Source organism: Salvelinus sp. IW2-2015, unplaced genomic scaffold (assembly GCF_002910315.2).
Source record: "Salvelinus sp. IW2-2015 unplaced genomic scaffold, ASM291031v2 Un_scaffold4933, whole genome shotgun sequence".
In the NCBI taxonomy this organism is placed as follows: domain Eukaryota; kingdom Metazoa; phylum Chordata; class Actinopteri; order Salmoniformes; family Salmonidae; genus Salvelinus; species Salvelinus sp. IW2-2015.
Window position 1 is genome coordinate 145455 of NW_019946202.1, and position 12048 is coordinate 157502.

General features: G+C 40.9%; 1 protein-coding gene and 1 long non-coding RNA gene across 2 annotated transcripts in view; one reads left to right on the forward strand and one right to left on the reverse strand.

Moving 5' to 3' along the window:
• The window catches only part of LOC139026501 (uncharacterized), a 1746-nt gene extending 852 nt beyond the window's left edge, over positions 1–894 (reverse strand). Inside the window, exons 1-2 of the long non-coding RNA XR_011478314.1 lie at positions 739–894; positions 51–682 (exon numbers count right to left, since the gene is read on the reverse strand). This is a non-coding gene — a long non-coding RNA (uncharacterized lncRNA). The remainder of the gene's footprint in view (positions 1–50; positions 683–738) is intronic.
• LOC139026499 (ribonuclease inhibitor-like) overlaps positions 1–12048 on the forward strand; it is a 152489-nt gene that overhangs the window by 138517 nt on the left and 1924 nt on the right. The window lies entirely within an intron of this gene.

Genomic DNA, 12048 nt, shown 5'->3' on the forward strand with positions numbered 1-12048 from the left:
CAATTATACACATCTGCATATCACTAACAGCCACTACTATACATTATAACCTAGTCTACTTTACATAATATAACATCTACATATCACTAAAACCCACTACTATAACATTATAACCTAGTCTACTTACAAATATAACATCTACATATCACTAACAACCCCTACTATACATTATAACCTAGTCTACTGTACATAATATAACATCTACATATCACTAACAACCCACTACTATACATTATAACCTAGTCTACTTTACATAATATAACATCTACATATCACTAACAAAACCCACTATTATACATTATAACCTAGTCTACTTTACATAATATAACATCTACATATCACTAACAACCCAACTACTATACATTATAACCTAGTCTACTTTACATAATATAACATCTACATATCACTAACAACCCACTACTATACATTATAACCTAGTCTACTTTACATAATATAACATATCACTAACAACCCACTATTATACATTATAACTAGTCTACTTTACATAATATAACATCTACATATAACTAACAACCCACTACTATACATTATAACCTAGTCTACTTTACATAATATAACATCTACATATCACTAACAACCACTACTATACATTATAACCTAGTCTACTTTACATAATATAACATCTACATATCACTAACAACCCACTACTATACATTATAACCTAGTCTACTTTACAAATATAACATATCACTAACAACCCACTATATACATTATAACCTAGTCTACTTTACAAAATATAACATCTACATATCACTAACAAACCACTACTATACATTATAACCTAGTCTACTTTACATAATATTACATCTCTTACTTGATGCAAAAAACCTTTCTGAATGGATCAATGATTTCCCCCTCAGATCAATCATGTCCGTTTTAGCCTTCTGTCTATATTCTCAGATACATTTAGAAAATAATGAATTGTGAGACATGGCCTTGTGTTGCTGTACTGTCTATAACTACCTTAACAAACAGTGACTTATTATATTATTGACAGTTACCATGGAGATGAAATGTCATAACTACATGTTCATGTGATTGCATTAAATCACCTGACTGTTCTATGTCTGTTAGTAAATGTTTTATTCTCAAAGAGATAATGAATACATGAGGAACAATTGACATTCAAGAATTAGTTGTCACTGTGTTAACCACAACCAACATGCTGGATCTCTGTTTAGTTGTCACTGTGTTAACCACAACCAACATGCTGGATCTCTGTTTAGGGGACAGTGCTCTAAAATGAGTCTCTCTGGGGAGAGAGAGGAGGGGCCCTGCCTCTAAAATGAGTCTCTCTGGGAAGAGAGAGGAGGGACCTGCCTCTAAAATGAGTCTCTGGGAAGAGAGAGAGGGCCCTGCCTCTAAAATGAGTCTCTCTGGGGAGAGAGAGGAGGGGGCCCTGCCTCTAAAATGAGTCTCTCTGGGAAGAGAAAGGGAGGGGGCCCTGCCTCTAAAATGAGTCTCTCTGGGAGAGAGAGGAGGGGCCCTGCCTCTAAAATGAGTCTCTTCTGGGGGACATGACAACCCAAGCTAAGAGGTAAGATGACATTTTTTTATGAAGAATTTATTACATTTTTTTCCAAAATAAATAGCTATCTTAAGATGAATACACTTACTGTAAATCTCTCTGGATAAGAGCATCTGCTAAATCAGGGGATCTCAATCCGGGGTCTGTGGAGGTACTGCAGGGGTTCTCAATCCGGGTCTGTGAGGTACTGCAGGGGTTCTCAATCCGGGTCTGTTGAGGTACTGCAGGGGGTCTCAGTCCGGGGTCTGTGGAGGTACTGCAGGGGTTCTCAATCCGGGTCTGTGGAGGTACTGCAGGGGTTCCGCGGCACCCTGACTGTACTCGTTGCAATGTAAGACATTTGATAGAATTTTCACGACACGACCATTTTGCCTTCTATAATTTATGCCTAATATAATGAAATGCATATTTTTTTTTACCATTTCTGATCGTTTTACAAGCAGAATTTTGACATTATTACCATTACATCAACACACTCTTCACACCCGTTTAACAACTCCAAATACCTTTGGCATAGTCGGCATCAAGTCCCTTGCCAATAATGCTTGCCACAACGTTGCATACAATGTTCAGATGCGCTTCAATTGACCAATTTATAGCCATGCCCAATTAGGATTATTATTTAACAACGTGATGTTGCGCTCCAAAGGATAACTTGAAATAACATGATGTAGATAATTAAAATAATCAGAATACAAATGTGTTCATTATACACTCTTAGAAAAGGGAGCGCTGCTCTCGATCAGTTTTCTCCTTTCATATCTTTCCTTAGCATTATAATTATTTAACAATACGACCACTGATCAGCATCTAGAGAAATATATCACCTATGGCTGCAAATATTGAGGTGTCTTATTCTAATGATTACCCAATAAAAATGCACTAAATCCAGATTTGCACCTCATTGTGTTCATGTTAGGCTACACATTATAAAATATATGGAGATAAATTACAGACAGTAGTCTACGTAGCTTTTATCTTAGTCAACTTTGAGAATCCCAGAGCCTGATGTGATTCTGGGTTAGGGGAGATCCCTGTCACAGAGCCTGATGTATTCTGGTTTAGGGGAGATCTCCTGTCACAGAGCCTGATGTGATTCTGGTTTAGGGAGAGTCTCCTGTCACAGGAGCCTGATGTGATTTCTGGGTTTAGGGGAGATCTCCTGTCACAGAGCCTGATGTGATCGGGTTTAGGGGAGATCTCCTGTCACAGAGCCTGATGTGATTCTGGGTTTAGGAGATCTCCTGTCACAGAGCCTGATTGTGATCTGGGTTTAGGGGAGATCTCCTGTCACAGAGCCTGATGTGATTCTGGTTTAGGGGAGATCTCCTGTCACAGAGCCTGATGTGATTCTGGGTTTAGGGAGATCTCCTGTCACAGAGCCTGATTGTGATTCTGGTTTAGGGAGATCTCTGTCAAGAGCTGATGTATCTGGTTGGGGAGATCTCCTGTCACAGAGCCTGATGTGATTCTGGGTTTAGGGGAGATCTCCTGTCACAGAGCCTGATGTGATTCTGGTTTAGGGAGATCTCCTGTCACAGAGCCTGATGTGATTCTGGGTTTAGGGAGACTCCTGTCACAGAGCCTGATGTGATTGGTTTAGAGATCTCTTCACAGCTGATGTTCTGGTTAGGGGAGATCTCCTGTCACAGAGAGCTGATGTGATTCTGGTTTAGGGGAGATCTCCTGTCACAGAGCCTGATGTGATTCTGGGTTTAGGGAGATCTCCTGCACAGAGCCTGATGTGATTCTGGTTTAGGGAGATCTCCTGTCACAGAGCCTGATGTGATTCTGGGTTTAGGGAGATCTCCTGTCACAGAGCCTGATGTGATCTGAGGTTTAGGGGAGATCTCCTGTCACAGAGCCTGATGTGATTTCTGGGTTTAGGGGAGATCTCCTGTCACAGAGCCTGATGTGATTCTGGGTTTAGGGGAGATCTCCTGCACAGAGAGCCTGATGTGATTCTGGTTAGGGGAGATCTCCTGTCACAGAGCCTGATGTGATTCTGGTTTAGGGGATATCTCCTGTCACAGAGCCTGATGTGAAATTCTGGGTTTAGGGGAGATCTCCTGTCACAGAGCCTGATGTGATTCTAGGTTTAGGGGAGATCTCCTGTCACAGGACCTGATGTGATTCTGGGTTTAGGGGAGATCTCCTGTCACAGAGCCTGATGTGATTCTGGTTTAGGGGAGATCTCCTGTCACAGAGCCTGATGTGATTCTGGGTTTAGGGGAGATCTCCTGTCACAGAGCCTGATGTGATTCTGGTTTAGGGAGATCTCCTGTCACAGAGGCCTGATGTGATTCTGGTTTAGGGGAAATCTCCGTTCACAGAGCCTGATGTGATTTCTGGGTTTTAGGGAGATCTCCTGTCACAGAGCCTGATGTGATTCTGGTTTAGGGGAGATCTCCTGTCACAGAGCCTGATTGATTCTGGGTTTAGGGGAGATCTCCTGTCACAGAGCCTGATGTGATTCTGGGTTTAGGGGAGATCTCCTGTCACAGAGCCTGATGTGATTCTGGGTTAGGGAGATCTCCTGTCACAGAGCCTGATGTTATTCTGGTTAGGGGAATCTCCTGTCACAGAGCCTGATGTGATTCTGGGTTTAGGGGAGATCTCCTGTCACAGAGCCTGATGTGATTCTGGGTTTAGGGGAGATCTCCTGTCACAGAGCCTGATGTGATTCTGGTTTAGGGGAGATCTCCTGTCACAGAGCCTGATGTGATTCTGGGTTTAGGAGATCTCCTGTCACAGAGCCTGATGTGATTCTGGGTTTAGGGGAGATCTCCTGTCACAGAGCCTGATGTGATTCTGGGTTTAGGGGAGATCTCCTGTGTTTTAACCCTCCTGTTGTGTTCCTTTCATGTTAATTAATTCTGTGTTCCCGGTCCAAAATGACCCCCCATTATAGCTGATTATAAATCCATAATTATACATATATTATCACCTAATGCTGTGTTAGATCTATTTATCAACTAAAGTTCTTGTGAACATTACAAGTTTTGAACTTCTATTAGCTTGTTATGGCCTGTAGGCCTCTTTGTCCTGAGCTCATACAACTCGTTTTTGAGTAAAAAAAAGCATAATGTATGGATTATTTAGAATACAACAAATACTCAGATGAAACATATTGTGCTATTTATCACAACTTTGTGTCAAAGGTTAACAAGGATTCTCTCCTCCTCACCAGTGTCATGATCAAAGATATGATCAAGAGCCTCACATACAGTATATTGTTTGGTCATTGTGCTTGTCACGACTTCCTCCGAAGTTGGATCCTCTCCTTGTTCGGGCAGCGTTTGGCGGTCGGCGTCACCGGTCTTCTAGCCATCGTCGATCCACTTTTCATTTTCCATTTGTTTTGTCTTGTTTTTCCTCACACCTGGTTTCAATTCCCTCATTTACTTGTTGTGTATTTAACCCTCTGTTCCCCCCATGTCTTTGGGATTGTTTATTGTAGTGCTTGTGCTCCCCGTGAGCGCACAACAGGTTATTTTTGTGCCCATTTATCTTGTTGTTCTGGATGCCTTTGGTTTTGCTTAATAAATCTCCGGTTGTTACCCACTTCTGCTCTCCTGCAACTGACTTCTCTGCCGCCAATTACGCACCCCGCTACAGTGCTGCCACGGAATGAATTGTGACCAAGGCCTCAAAAAAGCTTTATATATCAGAGCTGTGAGAAAAGTTCTATATATTATTGAAACAATGTTGCGATTGTTTGTGAGAATGCCAACAGGTGTGGTTCCCATGGGGGGGAAGGTTCTATTGGGGAAAGGTTCCTGTGGGGGTTGCCATGGAAGCCAAGAAGGGGAGTGAGGTGTGTGTGTGCGTGTGCGTGTGCGTGTGCGTGTGCGTGTGTGTGTGTGTGTGTGTGTGTGTGCTCAAACACACATGCAATGTGGGGGTCTGGGAGAGGAAGTGTGTCCATCTGATGAATGGGAATGTGCCTGAACTAAATGTTATACTCTAATTGTAGTCTCACCCATTAATTTCTAATGAGCAGACATTTTTGACCGGGAACACCACAGGTGTACAAAAGTTAAATAAAACACCAAATATGTTATGAAAATCATCAAAATGTATTTTGTGTGTTCAGATGCCCAGTTATGACAATCAGATTAAATGAACAACATATTTCAGAAAGAGAACTTGTAAAACGGTCCAATTTGACAGCAGGAGGGTTAAGTGATGCAGGAGGGCAAAAGTTTCTAACGATTCACAACTCACTTAGTCTTTCTATGAGAGATGTAATGTTTGTGATAGATTATAATCAAATACATGTCTGTTATTGAACATGCCATGATTAGATAGTGAGAAAACACAATCATTTATTTGATCATTTCTAGAAACAATAAAAGCAAATTTGCAAAAGATTTCTGAAAATGGATATATGGGATTTTTGGAATGAAACGCTTCTTTATGTTTCCCCATCTGAGCTCAGAGTAGATGAGAGATGTAATGTTTGTCTCTGTTGTGTTAAAGTCCAATCAAGCAGGAGAGACCAGCCTCCCCTGTACCCAGCTGTGTGTCCATGAAGAGTGACATGTCTATGTATCAACCTATAACCTTTAGAGAGGGAGACTTTTCTACTGATCAAAGGTAAGAAGAACTCATGGGTCATGGTCAGTGAGTTAAACAACATTGTCTCTAGTCATTTCTCCTCTCCCATTTTCCCATTTATTTTTTATATTTTCATAATCAGAGGCTAATCCTTTTGTCCATTTTCATAGTACTCAAACAACATTAAACAAACACAACATTCCCTGTGTGTGAGTGTGTGTGTGTGGTGAATCTCTAGTCACTTTTACCCCTAACTACATGTACATATTACCTCAACTACCTGGTACCCCTGCACATTGACTCAGTACTGGTACTCCTTATAGTCTCATTATTACCTCAACTACCTGGTACCCCTGCACATTGACTCAGTACTGGTACTCCTTATAGCCTCATTATTGTTATTTTGTGTTACTATTTCCTTTCTTTTTTATTTATTTACAAGGTATAAGGGCAACGTAGCAAGTCCGGTGAACAGGTCAGCAAACTGGATCAGCAGCACTACAAGGTATCACGTCTGGTGAACAGGTCAGAGTTCATATCCTCAGTCAGACCAGTAGAAACTGGATCAGCAGCACTACAAGGTATCACGTCTGATGAACAGGTCAGAGTTCATATCCTCAGTCAGACCAGTAGAAACTGGATCAGCAGCACTACAAGGTATCACATCTGGTGAACAGGTCAGAGTTCATACCCTCAGTCAGACCAGTAGAAACTGGATCAGCAGCACTACAAGGTATCACGTCTGGTGAACAGGTCAGAGTTCATATCCTCAGTCAGACCAGTAGAAACTGGGTCAGCAGCACTACAAGGTATCACGTCTGGTGAACAGGTCAGAGTTCAGAGGACACCTGACCTCTTTTGAAACATCTCGCTCATTTTTCAAAATAAAAGCCTGAAACTATGTCTAAAGCCTGGTCACAGCCTGAGGAAGCCATTGGAAAAAGAATCTGGTTGATACCCCTTTAAATGGAGGTTAGACAGGCCAAGAAACAAATATATATTTTTTTAAATATCACTTCTGGGTTACTTTTTCTCAGGATTTCGGTTGCAGAATAAGTATTATTTTTTTCACAGACATATTTTGACAGTTTTGGAAACTTTGGAGTGTTTTCTATCCTACTCTGTAAATTATATGCATATTCTATGATCTGGGCCAGAGAAAATGTCCGTTTATGTTGGGTACGTTATTTAAAAATAAAAAACATTCTGACCCCTAGCGCTAAGAGGTTTTTAACATTATAATTATTTCACAATACTGACCACGGATCAGCACCTAGAGAAATATTATCACCTATGGCTGCAAATATTGAGGAGGCTTATTCTAATGCTTACCCAATAAAATGCTCTAAATCACAGATTTGACACATAATTGTGGTCATTCACATCATTAAATATATTGAGACATATTACAGACAGTAGCCTACAAGTAGCAAAATAGAACTCAATATATTGAACTTTAAATGTATTTCCATATGATTGTAATAGGACTATAGCCTACTGTATATTTAAATGCAGTCATCTTGATTTTCATTTTGAAGCATCATTTTATACGTCACTTATTTCTATCAAATGCAAATACATTTGTAGTTTTGTATTTGTAGTCAAATTTGTTCTGAAGTTATCTGTGGTCACAGAGAGACTGATAAACCATGTGATTCAATGTTTAGCTGAGATCTTCTGTGAATAAATTGATGCGGAAAGGCAAAAAAGCATTTAACGACTCACTTAGCTGTTCCACGTTAATAACAATGGTTTTGGGAAACAGCTTAGAGATTTAATGAAGAATTATAACGATGAACGTAGCTTTAAGAACAAGATGCTTTTGAAACCAGGTCCTGGATAAAAACATCTGCAGAATTCAAAAGTAAATGTTTTACATACAGATCTAATGTTACTGGATTTAATCTTTTACGTTATTATTTTTTTTTATATTGATGTCACAAATGTATCATTTGTACCTATCTTTATAAAAAATGTAGATATTTGTTACATTTGACTGTTTAAAACCTAGCAGTACTACTGATTTCTCTGAGAGTGAGGCAGATATATATTATTACTGTGTAAAACCTAGCAGTACTACTGATTTCTCTGAGAGTGAGACAGATATATAGCAATTAGCAAAAAAAAACATGATTATTTGTCTATCTGAAATGAAACCATCAAGTGATAGATTATAATCAATAATCAAATACATGCCATGATTAGATAATAAAAAATCACATTATGATTAACACAGCAATTTATTGATTATTTCTGAAGTGTTTTGGAATGAAACTCTTCTTATGTTTCCCCATCTGAGCTCAGAGTAGATGAGAGATGTATGTTTGTCTCTGTTGTGTTGAAGACCAATCAAGCAGGAGAGACCAGCCTCCCCTGAACCCAGCTGTGTGTCCATGAAGAGTGACTGGTCTATGGGTAAACCTATAACTTTAGAGAGGAGAGCTTTTCTACTGAACAAAGGTAAGAAGAACTCATGGGTCATGGTCAGTGAGTTAAACACACTGTCTCTAGTCATTTCTCCTCTCCCATTTTCCATTTCTTTTTGTTATTTTCATAATCCATAGGCTAATCCTTTTGTCCATTTTCATAGTCCTAAAACAAACACAATATTCCCTCCCTCCCTGTGTGGTGTGTGTGTGTGTGTGTGTGTGTGTGTGTGTGTGTGTGTGTGTGTGTGTGTGTGTGTGTGTGTGTGTTGTGTGTTGGTGCGTGTGTGTGTGTGTGTGTGTACTCCCTGGATGAGGAGATGTAATCTCATGTTTTGTCCACAGAAACCAACAGGAGAGATCAGAGTCAGAGATTCTCAGTGGTCAGTCTCCCAGAGTCATCAAACAGACCTGGCCTCCATATTCAGTGTATGTGGTCCTGTTATGTACATTTGTTTTTGTTTACCTCAAGTAAAGTTGATCTGTCAATCATTCATTGATGTGTTATTGAGAAGCATTTTGTCTCTTGCTTATTTACTTATTTACTTGATTTTTTCAGATGCTTGAAGAGAATATTATGACATTTGTGAAGAACACGAGCTGAAGATGTTCAAGAGGAATTCTTAGTCGCAGAAGCTCCAAGAAAGGCTTTGAGAGTGCAGAAGCAGGATAAGGAGTGGTGGATGCTGAAGAATGAAGAAACAGGAGAGCAAGCTGCCAGAGAGGGGGCTTGAACGATCACACTGCACATCCTGAGGAAAATGAACCAGAAGAGCTTGCTGACACACTCAGAGAAATTAAGACGCTTGTCTGCCTCATCGTTTGACGACTGATGTTTTTAACATTTAAAAGCTGTAGCTAAGTAAGGCTAAAGAGTAGCTGTGTAACTCAATTGATATTGTAAGCAGCCACTTAAACTAAAGGTAGACTGTCAATGAAAGAGAAGAGAGAGAGAGAAAGAGCGAGAGGAGAGCTGGCAAGGTAGAGGAGAGAGACAACATGTAATATACCATCAATAATAATATATTCAGTCTGTAATGCATTATGAAAACACTTTAATTACAGCCTCTGTAGAGAAGAGAATATATATCAGTGGGGAGAACAAAGTATCTTGAATAGCACTGTGCCGATTTGCAGGTTTCTACTCTACAAAGCATTTAGGGTCTTGTAACTTTTTTATCAAATAGTACATCTTCAACTGTGAGAGACGGAACTTAAAACAAAAATCCAGAAAATCACATTGTAAATGAATTTTAAGTATCTAAATTGCATTTTTTGCATGACTAAGTATTTGATACACCTACCAACCAGTACAGATTTCCGGCTCTCACAGACCTGTTAAGTTTTGCTTTAAGAACACCTCGCTGTTTCCTCTGCATTACCCTGTATTAACTTGCACCTGTTTGACTCGTTACCTGTATAAAAACACCTGTCCACACACTCAATCTAAACAGAGACTTCCAACCTTTCTCCACAATGGGCCAAGACGCAGAGACTGTGTGAAGGGAACATCAAGGGATAAATTGTAGACCTGCCACAAAGGCTGGGATGGGCTACAGGACAATAGGCAAGCAGCTTAGTGAGAAGGCAACAACTTGTTGGCGGCATATAATTAGAAAAATGGAAGAAGTTCAAGATGACGGCAACATCACCCTCGGCTCCTGGGGGCTCCATGCAAGATGCTTCACCTTCGGTGGGGCATCATGATCAGTAGAGGAAGGTGAGGGATGCAGCCGCAGAAGCTACAACGGCAAGGACCTGGTCAATGCTGAAGCAGAGCTGGGACGCAAGTCTTCAAAGAAAACGCATTAGTAACAACACTACGCCTCAATGGGATTAAATGCCTGCAGCGCACGCAAGGGTCCCCGCTGGCTCAAGCCAGCGCATGTCGCAAGGCCGTCTGAAGTTTGCCAATGCCCAATCTTGGATGATCCAGAGGAGGAATGGGAGAAGGTGTCATTGTGGTCCTGATGAGACAAGAAAATAGAGCTTTTTGGTCTAACCTCCACTCGCTGCGTGTTTGGAGGAAGAAGGAGGATGGAGTAAACCCCAAGAACAACCATCGCCAAACTGTGAAGCATGGAGGTGGAAACATCATTCTTTGGGGATGCTTTTGCTGCAAAGGGGACTAGGACGACTGCCCGGTATTGAGGGGAGGATGGATGCGGGCCATGTATCGCCAAGATCTTGGCCAACAACCTCCTTCCCTCAGTACGAGCATTGAAGATGGGTCGTGGCTGGGTCTTCGCAGAAATGACAACGACCCAAAACCCACAGGCAGGGAACTAAGGAGTGGCTCCGTAAGAAGCTTCTCAAAGGTCTGGAGGTGGCCTAGCCAGTCTCCAAGACTGCACCCCGAATAGAAATCTTTGGGAGGGGAGGCTGAAAGTCCGTATTGCCAGCGACAGCCCGAAACCTGAAGGATTGGAGAAGGTCTGTAATGGAAGGAGTTGGGGCAAAATCCTGGCTGCAGTTGGTGTGCAAACACTGGTCAAGGAACTACAGGACAAGTCTGATCTCCTGTAATTGGAACAAAGGTTTCTGTACCAAATATTAAGTTCTGCTTTTTTCTGTGTATCAAATACTATGTATGCCATAATGCTAATTAATTAGCTTAAAAATCATAGCATGTGATTTTCCTGGATTTTTGTTTTAGGATTCAGTCTCTCACAGTTGAAGTGTACCTCATGATAAAATTACAGACGCTCTACATGCTTTGTAAGTTAGGCAAACTGCAAAATCGGCAGTGTATGCAAAATACTTGTTCTCCACTGTGATATAAGAGAATGTATATAGAGTTAAGAGAATAAATTTTAATAATGTAAAACTTTATACCAGTCCTACAATACTGTAGGGCATTAAACAGACCTAATTATTAATATCGCTTGTGTTATTTCTAGATTCAGATGAGCTTGCTGTGATTTGGCCGAACGGAATCCTAAATCGAATCTAAAAGAAGAAGTTTCAATGTGTATTTGAGGGGATCGCTAACAAAGGAACCCAACACTTCTCAATAAGATTACACAGAGCTCTACATACAGAGGGTGGAACAGGAGAGGCAATAATGAACATGAGCTGAGAAGATTGGGGACAACAACCAGGAATACAAGCAAGACAGAGACTGCAATCAAACTGTAAGCGCACATCTTCAAACCCTAACTGGAACAAGACAAACCTATCAGAATGTGCTGACAAAGGGAGTCCGCTGGCATTGGAAACCCCAGTCTCCTGTGCAGAAGTTCATTCTGGACTGGGCTGAAGGAAAGCAAATCAGGATGTTCCAATTTGTAATTTTCATTCCTTTCGGGGAGCTGAACATTCGATGAAAAAGGACACACAGATATCGGATTACGACTTTCATTGAACTTCTCAATGCACTTCTCAAAGGAACCCAGACGAATCAGAATCTCCAACTACGACCAGTACAAAGTGTCTGTTCCATTCTTTGATGGTCTGGATGAGTGCCGACCTGCCCCTAGACTTCCAGAAGAACAGATATTTTAGGAGGGCGTC